Genomic DNA, 9,718 nt, shown 5'->3' on the forward strand with positions numbered 1-9,718 from the left:
TAAGGACACTAGTTTTGAAATGATTAGTTATTTAGATGCAGACTATATAGGGTGTAAAATAGATAGAAAAAGTACAATTGGCACATGCTACGTCATAAGAAGATCTTTAGTCTCTTGGTTCTCTAAGAAACAAAACTCCATGGCTTTGTCAACTACAGAGGCTAAATATGTAGCATCCAAGAGTTGTTGTGCGCAAACACTGTACATGAAACAGTAATTAAGAGATTTCAATTTGAAATACAAAACAATACTAATTAAATGTGATAATATAAGTGCGATAAACATATCTAAAAATCCTATTTCACACTTAAGAACCAAGCACATTGACATAAGACATCACTTCCTAAGGGATCGTGTTCAAAAAGAAGACATCATTCTAGAATTCATCAATACAAATGATCAATGAGTTGATATCTTCACTAACCATTCTCAGAAGATAGATTCATAACCATTAGAAGAGAGTTTGGTCTACAACATAATAGAAAAACTAACTAAAAGGGCAAACTTAAAGAAAAATCTATAGTTAGCCAACTAACTCTGAAGTTAGTCAACTGACTGAAGAAGTTTTCCTAGAATAGAAAGCAGTCAGCCAACTGACCCTAAAGTCAGTCGATTGACTGAAGTAATTTTCCTAGACCAGAGAGCAGTCAGCTAACTGACTCTGAAGTCAACCGACTAACTGAAGTATTCTTCCTGTTCCAAAGAGCAGTCAGCTAACTAACCCTGAGGATAGCCGACTGACCGAAGTAATTTTCCTGGACCAAAGAGTAGTTAGCCAACTAACCCTGAGGTCAGCCGACTAACTGAAGTATTCTTCCTGGACTAGAGAGTAGTCAGCCAACTGACCCAAAGATCAATCGATTGACTGATAGATAAACCCTTGGCTCTTTTATAAAACTTGAGCCATTTGAGTGGTCAGCCATCTGACCTAGGGTTTGTTTCTTTGTGTGCTCTAAATTTGTTTTGGTCTGTTTTTTGATATGTGTATAACACAACACTTAGCTTGATTGCACATGATAATGATAGACTTCATACTTATGTGATATGCAATATGCTGCATGTGTATATCTTGAAATTGGTATCTTGAAAATATGAGCATAAAGTTATTAAGCATAAAACATGAATTTTGAAATAACTTGATTAATTCTTGACCATGTATGCTTATGATTGATCACATGGATAAATGAAAAACTAGCATCTATGAGCAGTGCATGATATGACATCAACATTAGTATATAAAAAGTATATCGGTATCCATGAAGTATATTGACATGATATTAGTATCCATGTGCACATACATTACATGAATCAATATTTGAAGCATGGGATGATAAAAAGCATAATTAGTATTAAATCTGAATGTATTAAATTCAAGGTGGGGTATTGTGCCCTCATTTCTTGTAGTATGATTTTTCCCCTAATTTTCATGAATTCATGTCAAAAGAGGGAAAGAATGATGAATTATGAATGACAAATATGAAATATGCATGACTATTTAACTATCGAAGCACACTAATTATGAATGACAAATATGAAATATGCATGACTATTTAACTATCGAAGCACACTATATTGAAAGATATGGAGAAGTGTGTGTTCAGTTGAACTTAATCTTTTTGATATCTTACTCATTTTGATTGATGTCAAAAGGGGGAGTAGTATTGAGCGAAAATTGAGCAACAGATTGAAAATTTTGAAGATGAGAAATTCGAACATGAGATATGTATCAAAAGGAAGAAGCAGAAGTATTTGATATTGAATGATCTTGAACTTGAATGATGTAATGAGCATGATATTATATGATATTGAAATTGGTTTTGAAATTACAAATATTGGTAAAATGAAGCTTATTGTAAAGGGAAGTAAAATGATGTTTGCTGTTAGGGGGAGTTTTTTTAAGGCTTACTCAATTTTTGCTCCTCGTTTGTCATCATAAAAAAGGGGGAGACTGTTGGCCTAACTAGACTTTTCAATCTTGTTTTGATGATGACAAAATGAAGGATGTTTTAACATGTGTTGTTGAGTGGCTTTATTTCAGGTCTAAGTAAAAGAACACTCACGGTTAATCATGGAAGTACGCTGAAGATCAAAGTCAATCAAGTGAAAGCTTCTCAGTATATTGAAGCAATGAATGACAAATGAAGAGCTTAAAGGTCAAGCAGATCTTGAAGTAAAGACTGAACCTCAAGAGGCTGCAAGACTTAGTGATTAAGGAGATCATGCTTAGAAGGATATTTGTAAGTACTTCAAGTCATTACTATCTAGATATGTGAAGCTCCTTAAGATACAAAGACTTAGAAACCAACACTTGAAAAACTCTTAAAAATGTTTTTGAAAAGTTATAATTAAGTTTTTCAAGTAAACTAGATTTTAAAAAAATTAGAAATAGAAAATATTTTAAAAGAAAGGACTGCCTAGCTGACTAATTCGATGAACTAAAAGTACCCAGCCGACTGACCATTTTTCAACATGGTTCAGTCAACTAACTGACGAAAAACCTTCAGCAAAGTTAATTATCCAGCCGACTGACTTAATGAACTAAAAACACCCAACCGACTGACAGTACCCAGCCGACTGACCATTTTGAATGTGGTTCAGTCAGTCGACTGACCATTTATTAGAATTATTTTTTGAGAGACAGAATGGTGTCAACCACCTGTCCAGCCGACTGACTAGTACAAAAAATACCCTAGTCAAGTGAGTCAACCGACTGATTTTGCGAAGAATTTTTGAATTTCAAATTTACAAGACGATTTTTAAAATTGATTCTATGAATTAATATCTTTTGAAAAGTTACCAAAATGCTCCATGTTAAATAAGGAAACTTTCCTTTAAAAAGTTTATAAATACCTCTCTTGCTCAATGAAGAAAATACACTCAAGTAATACATGATTTCTACGCTAAAGTTCTCCTAAAACTTATACTTGCTCACACTCTTGCTAGGGGGAAAACTCTACAAAATTGCTAGATTAAAAATGACTTTGGTTTTGATTTGCATCTAAAATCCTTATATCAATAAGAAAGATCCTTTGGAGACTTCCAAACCTTGAGCTTCACATTTTCTATTCAGTTTTGGTTTGAAGTACGATTAGAAATTTAACTTGCACAACTTGCTCTGTGTTTGAGAGTGCTTTTATATGCAAATATCCATTCCTTTCTACTAGATCTTTGACGATTCAAGGTATTGTTGGATTGTTGGACCAAGCATAGGTTGTTGCTTGGAGAGGTTTCTCTTCCTGAAAAAGAGGTTGGTTATTGTAAAGCTTTTTGTTCTACCCAGAAGGAACAAGGTTTAGTGAAATCCTTAAGTAGTTGACCTAAGGCGAGGATGTAGGCTGGGGTAAGCCGAACCTTGTAAAAGCTGCGGTGTCACTCTCTTTCCCTTACTCTCTTTTAAATTTCAGCAAAAATATATACTATGTGGATGTGGTAATTATTTCAATTATAAAAACAACATACATTGGAAATTAAATAAACCAAAGCCTAATTTGTTCTTGGGCTTGCAAAAACCGAAAGGGAGTATGGTAGTTAATCAATTTTTTGCAAAAACCGTAAAGAAGTACGTTGATTGGTTAACAAGCCAAAACCTATTAGCTGAAGTTTTATTTAAATTCTGATTTTACAAAAGTGATTGGATGTTATTTTAATCTTCAGTTCAAATGCGAACTACAGGAATTGCACATTCATATACAGGGCTGCTGAATATTGCAAAGCGAATATTAATTACTTGTATGGTGTTTGTTTGGTTTGATAGTTAATCAATTGATTGTGTATATTGTGGATGCAAATTGAATAGAGGAAGCTAGTGTTTGTGTGGATTGTCTAATCAACAAGAATATAAGAAGTCTTTAAAAGATTGTAAAAAGTCAAGAACTCATAAAAAGACTCTAAGGAATTTTAAATAACCCAATTCACCCCCCCCCCCCCCACTACACCTTAGGTTTCAAAACTGTAGAGGTGATCATACCTTTTTTTTTTTTAGAAAAATTTACCAAGTGTATTATAACATACTTTCTTCAGTCAGTTTACTAGATTATGATATAACACTAAAATTGTTTGACATGAGAATAATTTATCATATTGTATAATTAAACCTGTTGGAATTTTTATGGTACTATATGGCAAAAGTTGTGGTATTATACCGATTTCTGGAATTGTTGGGAATAATGCGTATATTGTGAATTTAATGGTTTAATACCGATCACGTGAATGGTTAGTAAATTTTGGGAAAACTATTGTGAATTGTGTGTTGAGAAATTGATTGTTGAGAAAATGAGATCATTTTATCTATTTTATTATGTAAATTGCAATATATGATTTAAGAACCCTAATGAACCAGGTGTGATGAAAGCTTGGTACCGTAGCTAGTGAGATTACCAGTGCAGTCACACTACTGTGGAAGTGTAGGCAGTGGATAGTCGATTTGGCTTGAGAAGGGTTGTGTACCCTCCTGGGTCCGGATTAGGATATGGTAGGCAAATCGTACTTGCAGATGGGTTACTTCGACTTAGCTGTGGTTTGATCAACCAAGCTAAGTACAGTCTTCGGATCGCACAACCCATCGTGGGGGTTAAACATGTCGTTAGTCCAAATGAGGAGTTCTTCTATGCATATTTGTAGATTTTTGTAAATGGGGCTATCATTGAGACGAGAATTATGTTTTGAAGGAAAATGTGAATTTTTAATTATATAGGTGTGAGTTGTTGTTTATAAATGCAGTTTTATTTAAAGTTAAATTAATGGAGGTATTTTATACATAGTAAAATTCATGTTAGCCACACACTGATAATGATTTATTCTTTCTTACTGAGAGGTGTCTCAACCTAGTAAATATTTTAACTTTTCAGGACCTACAAGAAATCAAGCTTAGCAAGATTTGGGAAGGGGTGAGATAATATAGTTTAGAATAAGTGTTTGTAAAATATTGAATTAAGTATGTCTCTATAACTCTTGGGTTGTAATATTGTTATTTGGAGACCCCTATATGTTTGTGATGATTTAGTACTACGGTATAGTGTTTGAGATTTATATTATTTGCACTGCTTGGAATGAATTAATGTATGAAAAGTCTCATCCTGGACCCCATTGGATTCGGGTCATTATAATTGTGGTATCATAAAGTATAGTTATTCCTATGTGGCACTTTGGACGGTTATGGAAAGGTGTACCCTCGACCCCACTGGGTTCCGGGTCGTCAGTGATGTGGTTTCAGAGACAGTATTATGTTGTGTGTCTATATATATATATTTTCGGGTCGTTATAAATGTCCCCTTAGAAACTATGTTAGCCTAGTTTGCAAAATAATTAATAAGACAATGAAAAAGTTAAAAGTAGGAGGACATAGTTATCTCTTATATATTCCTTATTAATTCATATGGTATGTAATAAGATAGAAATAGACATTTCCATGCTAAAACATAGAAATAGTTATTTCTTTCCTATTCCTTGTTATGGATTTAAAAAAATAAATAAACAAATTTCAACAAATTAATTTTTGTATAATTAATTATAACTAACTTATTATAATTAATTTATTCTTCGTATTTCTTGAACAAATCTAACTTAAAATTCCTTCTTCTTCTTTTTTTTTTTTTAATGAAAGTCACGTATCTCTACAAAAAAAAAAAAAATTAGAAGGGAAACAAAATATAGAATTTTAAACCTTGAGAAATTCAATGTTCATTATTCCAAAACTCTTTTGTATTCTTCTTGAAAAGATATTTAGACTTTGAAAAGATATTTTCCAAGTTATTGAAATAGGTCTCTAAGTCCAATTTATCCTATGAGCTTTATAAATAAACTTATAATTGATAAGTACTTACATGAGACTTCTAATACATACATTACAAGAAATAAATTCTAAGTCCTCATATCTCGAAGCTTTAACTTCATCCAAGTTTTAGCCAATCTTCATTTAGCTTTTGTTCTTCATGGCTTTTAAGCTTTAAATAAGATCCATTGTGCTTATGAGTTATGATACCTGTAAATTCACTTGAATCACAATTAGATTCCTTAGTTCGTTATTATCAGAACCGAGATTAAGTCTTGTTCAGCCAACATATTTGATATCATTATTGTTTTTTGTTTTTTGTTTTCTATTTTCAATTTTCAATTTTTGTTTCTCCACACACACACACACAAAAGAAAATAAAAAAAAAACAGATTATAAAAATGCTTTTATTTATATTATCAGCTTTCTATTTCTGTTACCGATTTTTAGCTATTTATCAAAAAACTGAAAACCAAATTTTATGTTTTCCAATTGTTCTAGAAAATGTTGCTAAAAATGTTAATATCTAGAAATATTTTTTGGACTAAATTATTCATTTTATACACTTCTAAATTAAAATCAAATTTAAGTGAGCATATGAATTTAAATATAATCAAAAAATATAAATAAATTTCAAATCATAATAATAAAACCAATTATGAAATACTTTTACAATCTTTCAGTTAGCATGTCTAATAAAATTTTTATTGTAAAATAAATTTTGAAACTGGAATAATTAAGTAAAATTATTATAATAAATTTTATTTTTTTATAGTAAATTTTTAATGTATATTTGTAATTTTATTCTTTTAATCATTTTTTAATAATATTACTTTATTTAAATATAAAAATGAACATTTTTTAATTAAGCTATTAATTTTTTTTTGTTTTATAAATGTTAACCAAACATGTTGTTGATCTCTCTATTTTTTTTCCTTTTTTTTTCCTGCATTTCTAATTTTTGGCATTTTATGATTTTCGTTTCTCTAATCTTTTATTGTGATACTAAAAAAATATTGCAATAATCCCAAAAATAATTAATTATTAACTATTAATTAAATAATATAATATAATATATTATTATTATTATAATATTATTTTATATATATATAACCTTACCTGAAGGATTGAATCAGATTCAATTCTAATTGAATCTAGAGTATTCAAGAAAACCCCTCCCCTTTTGGCCGTGCAACTATCTCTCTCTCTCTCTCTCTCTCTCTCTCTCTCTCTCTCTCTCTCTCTCTCTCTCTCTCTCTCTCTCTCTCAATTTCTTCTCCATCTTTTCGCAAAATTGAAAACAAACATCGTTTTAACTGGAGAGATTTCATCATTTAGACGTCGTAAGCACCACTCTATGGCTAAGGTAAGGGAAATAAATTATGTGAGTTTGTTTTCGAATTTAAACCCATTAAACTTGAGTATTTGGATACAGAAATATAATATTGGATTTTCTAAATGAATCACGTGTATTAAATTTATGATTTTGGTTTATTATATACGTATTTGGGAAAAATAAAAGTGTGTAGGTTGATCATCTCCTTTTTCCTGAAAATATATATATATATATATATATATATATATATTTTTGAGTTAAATTAAAATTGTAGAAGTGATCACACCTTTATTTTTATCAAAATTTACCGAGTGTATTATGACATACTTTCTTCAGTTAGTCTATTAGATTATGATATAACACTCAAATTGTGTGGCATGAGAATAATTTATCATATTGCATATTTAAACCTGTTGGAATTTTTATGGTATTATATGGTAAAAGTTATGGTATTATACTGATTTCTAGAATTGTTGGGAATAATGCAGATATTGTGAATTTGACGATTTAATACCGATCACTTGAATGGTTAGTAAATTTTGGAAAAACTATTGTGAATTGTGTGTTGAGAAATTGATTGTTGAGAAAATGAGATCATCTTATCAGTTTTATTATGTAAATTGTAATATATGGTTTAAGAACCTGATGGACCAGATGTGATGAAAGTTTGGTATCGTAGTTAGTGAGATTACCAGTGCAGCCACACTGTTGTGGAAGTGTAGGCGGTGGATAATTGATTTGGCCTGAGAAGGATTGTGTACCCTCCTGGATCCAAATCAGGATGCGGTAGGCAAATCATACTTGCGGATGGGTTACTTTGACTTAGTTGTGGTTTGATCAACTAAATTAAGTTCAGTCTTCGGACCGCACAACCCATCATGGGGGATAAACATGTCGTTTGTCCAAATGAGGAGTTCTTCTATACATATTTATAGATTTTTGTAAATGGGCTATCGTTGAGACGAGAATTATGTTTTGAAGGAAAATGTGTTTTTTTAATTATATAGGTGTGAGTTGCAATTTATAAATGTTGTTTTACTTAAAGTTAAATTAATGGAGGTATTTTGTACACACTAAAACTCATGTTAACCGCATACTAATAATAATCTATTCCTTCTACTAAGAAGCGTCTCACCCCAACAAATATTTCAACTTTTCAGGACCTATAGGAAATCAAGCTTAGTGAGCTTTGGGAAAGGACTTTAAATATTTAGAGTAAGTGTTTGTAAAATACTAAATTAAGTATGTTTCTATATCTCTTAGGTTGTAATATTGTTATTTGGAGATACCTATATGTTTGTGATGGTTTAGTACTATGGTATAGTATTTGAGGTTTATATTATTTGTGCTGCTTGGAATGAATTAATGTATGGAAAGTCTCATCCTGGACCCCAATGGGTTCAGGTCATTATAATTATGGTATGAGAGAGTATATTTATTCCTATGTGACACTCTAAACCGTTATGGAAAGGCATACCTTGGACTCCACTGGGTTCCGGGTTGTCAGTGATGGGGTGTCAGAGACAGTATTATATTGTGTGTGGTCTGTGTGTGTGTGTGTATGTACTTTCGGGTTGTTATAAATGTCCCTTTAGAAACTAAGTTAGCCTAGTTTGCAAAATAATTTATAAGACAATGAAAAAGTTGAAAGTAGGAGGAAATAGTTGTCTCTTATATATTCCTTATTATTTCATATGGTATGTAATAAGATAGAAATAGACACTTTCATACTAAAATTTAGAAATAGTTATTTCTTTCATATTTGTTATAGATTTATAAATAAATAAAAAATTCATTTCAACAAATTAATTTTTTGTATAATTAATTATAACTAACTTATTATAATTATTTTATTCTTCATATTTCTTGAACCAATCTAACCTAAAACTCCTTTTTTTTTTTTTCAATGAAAGTCACATATCTCCACAACAACAAAAAATTAGAAGGAAAACAAAATATAGAATTTTAAGTCTTATGACAACAAAATATAAAATTACAATGATACTTTTGCTGATCCCCACACCCCACACCCCCCCCCCACCTTGAGGTTCAAATTAAATGTCACCTAAACAATAAATTTGATGTTGTGAATGTGTAATTATTTGATTTTGGTAACACTTAATTAATGCATGCTATTAAAATTTTATATTTAGTTGATACTATAGTAGGCATATATATGTACTTTAATAATTAATTTTAACTATAATATCATAATTTAACACATTATTTTACATTATTTATCTAACGAAATTGTAAAATATTGATTGATTTATATGAATAATATATTATTTATAAAAATTTGCATGCAGCACATAAAATTTTCAAAATGTTACAAACATGTACATATGATACAAATTTATTTGCGACAAACTAATTTAAATGTAAAATTAATTGAGAAAAATAAAATACATACATACACCATACTAATATTAAAATGTAAAATTTGAGTAAAATTTAAATCCTTTATTTTATAACATATGAGAAGTTGAACACCAATTAAATTGCATGTGTTTATGTATTTATATATAATTATGGTATTTTGTTATTAGAAACTTTTGGTGGAAAGTAAATGAGAAAAATTCTATTGTATTGAATATTTTCAAAAAATTCCA

The sequence above is a fragment of the Malania oleifera genome, chromosome 6, assembly GCF_029873635.1.
Source record: "Malania oleifera isolate guangnan ecotype guangnan chromosome 6, ASM2987363v1, whole genome shotgun sequence".
NCBI lineage: Eukaryota > Viridiplantae > Streptophyta > Magnoliopsida > Santalales > Ximeniaceae > Malania > Malania oleifera.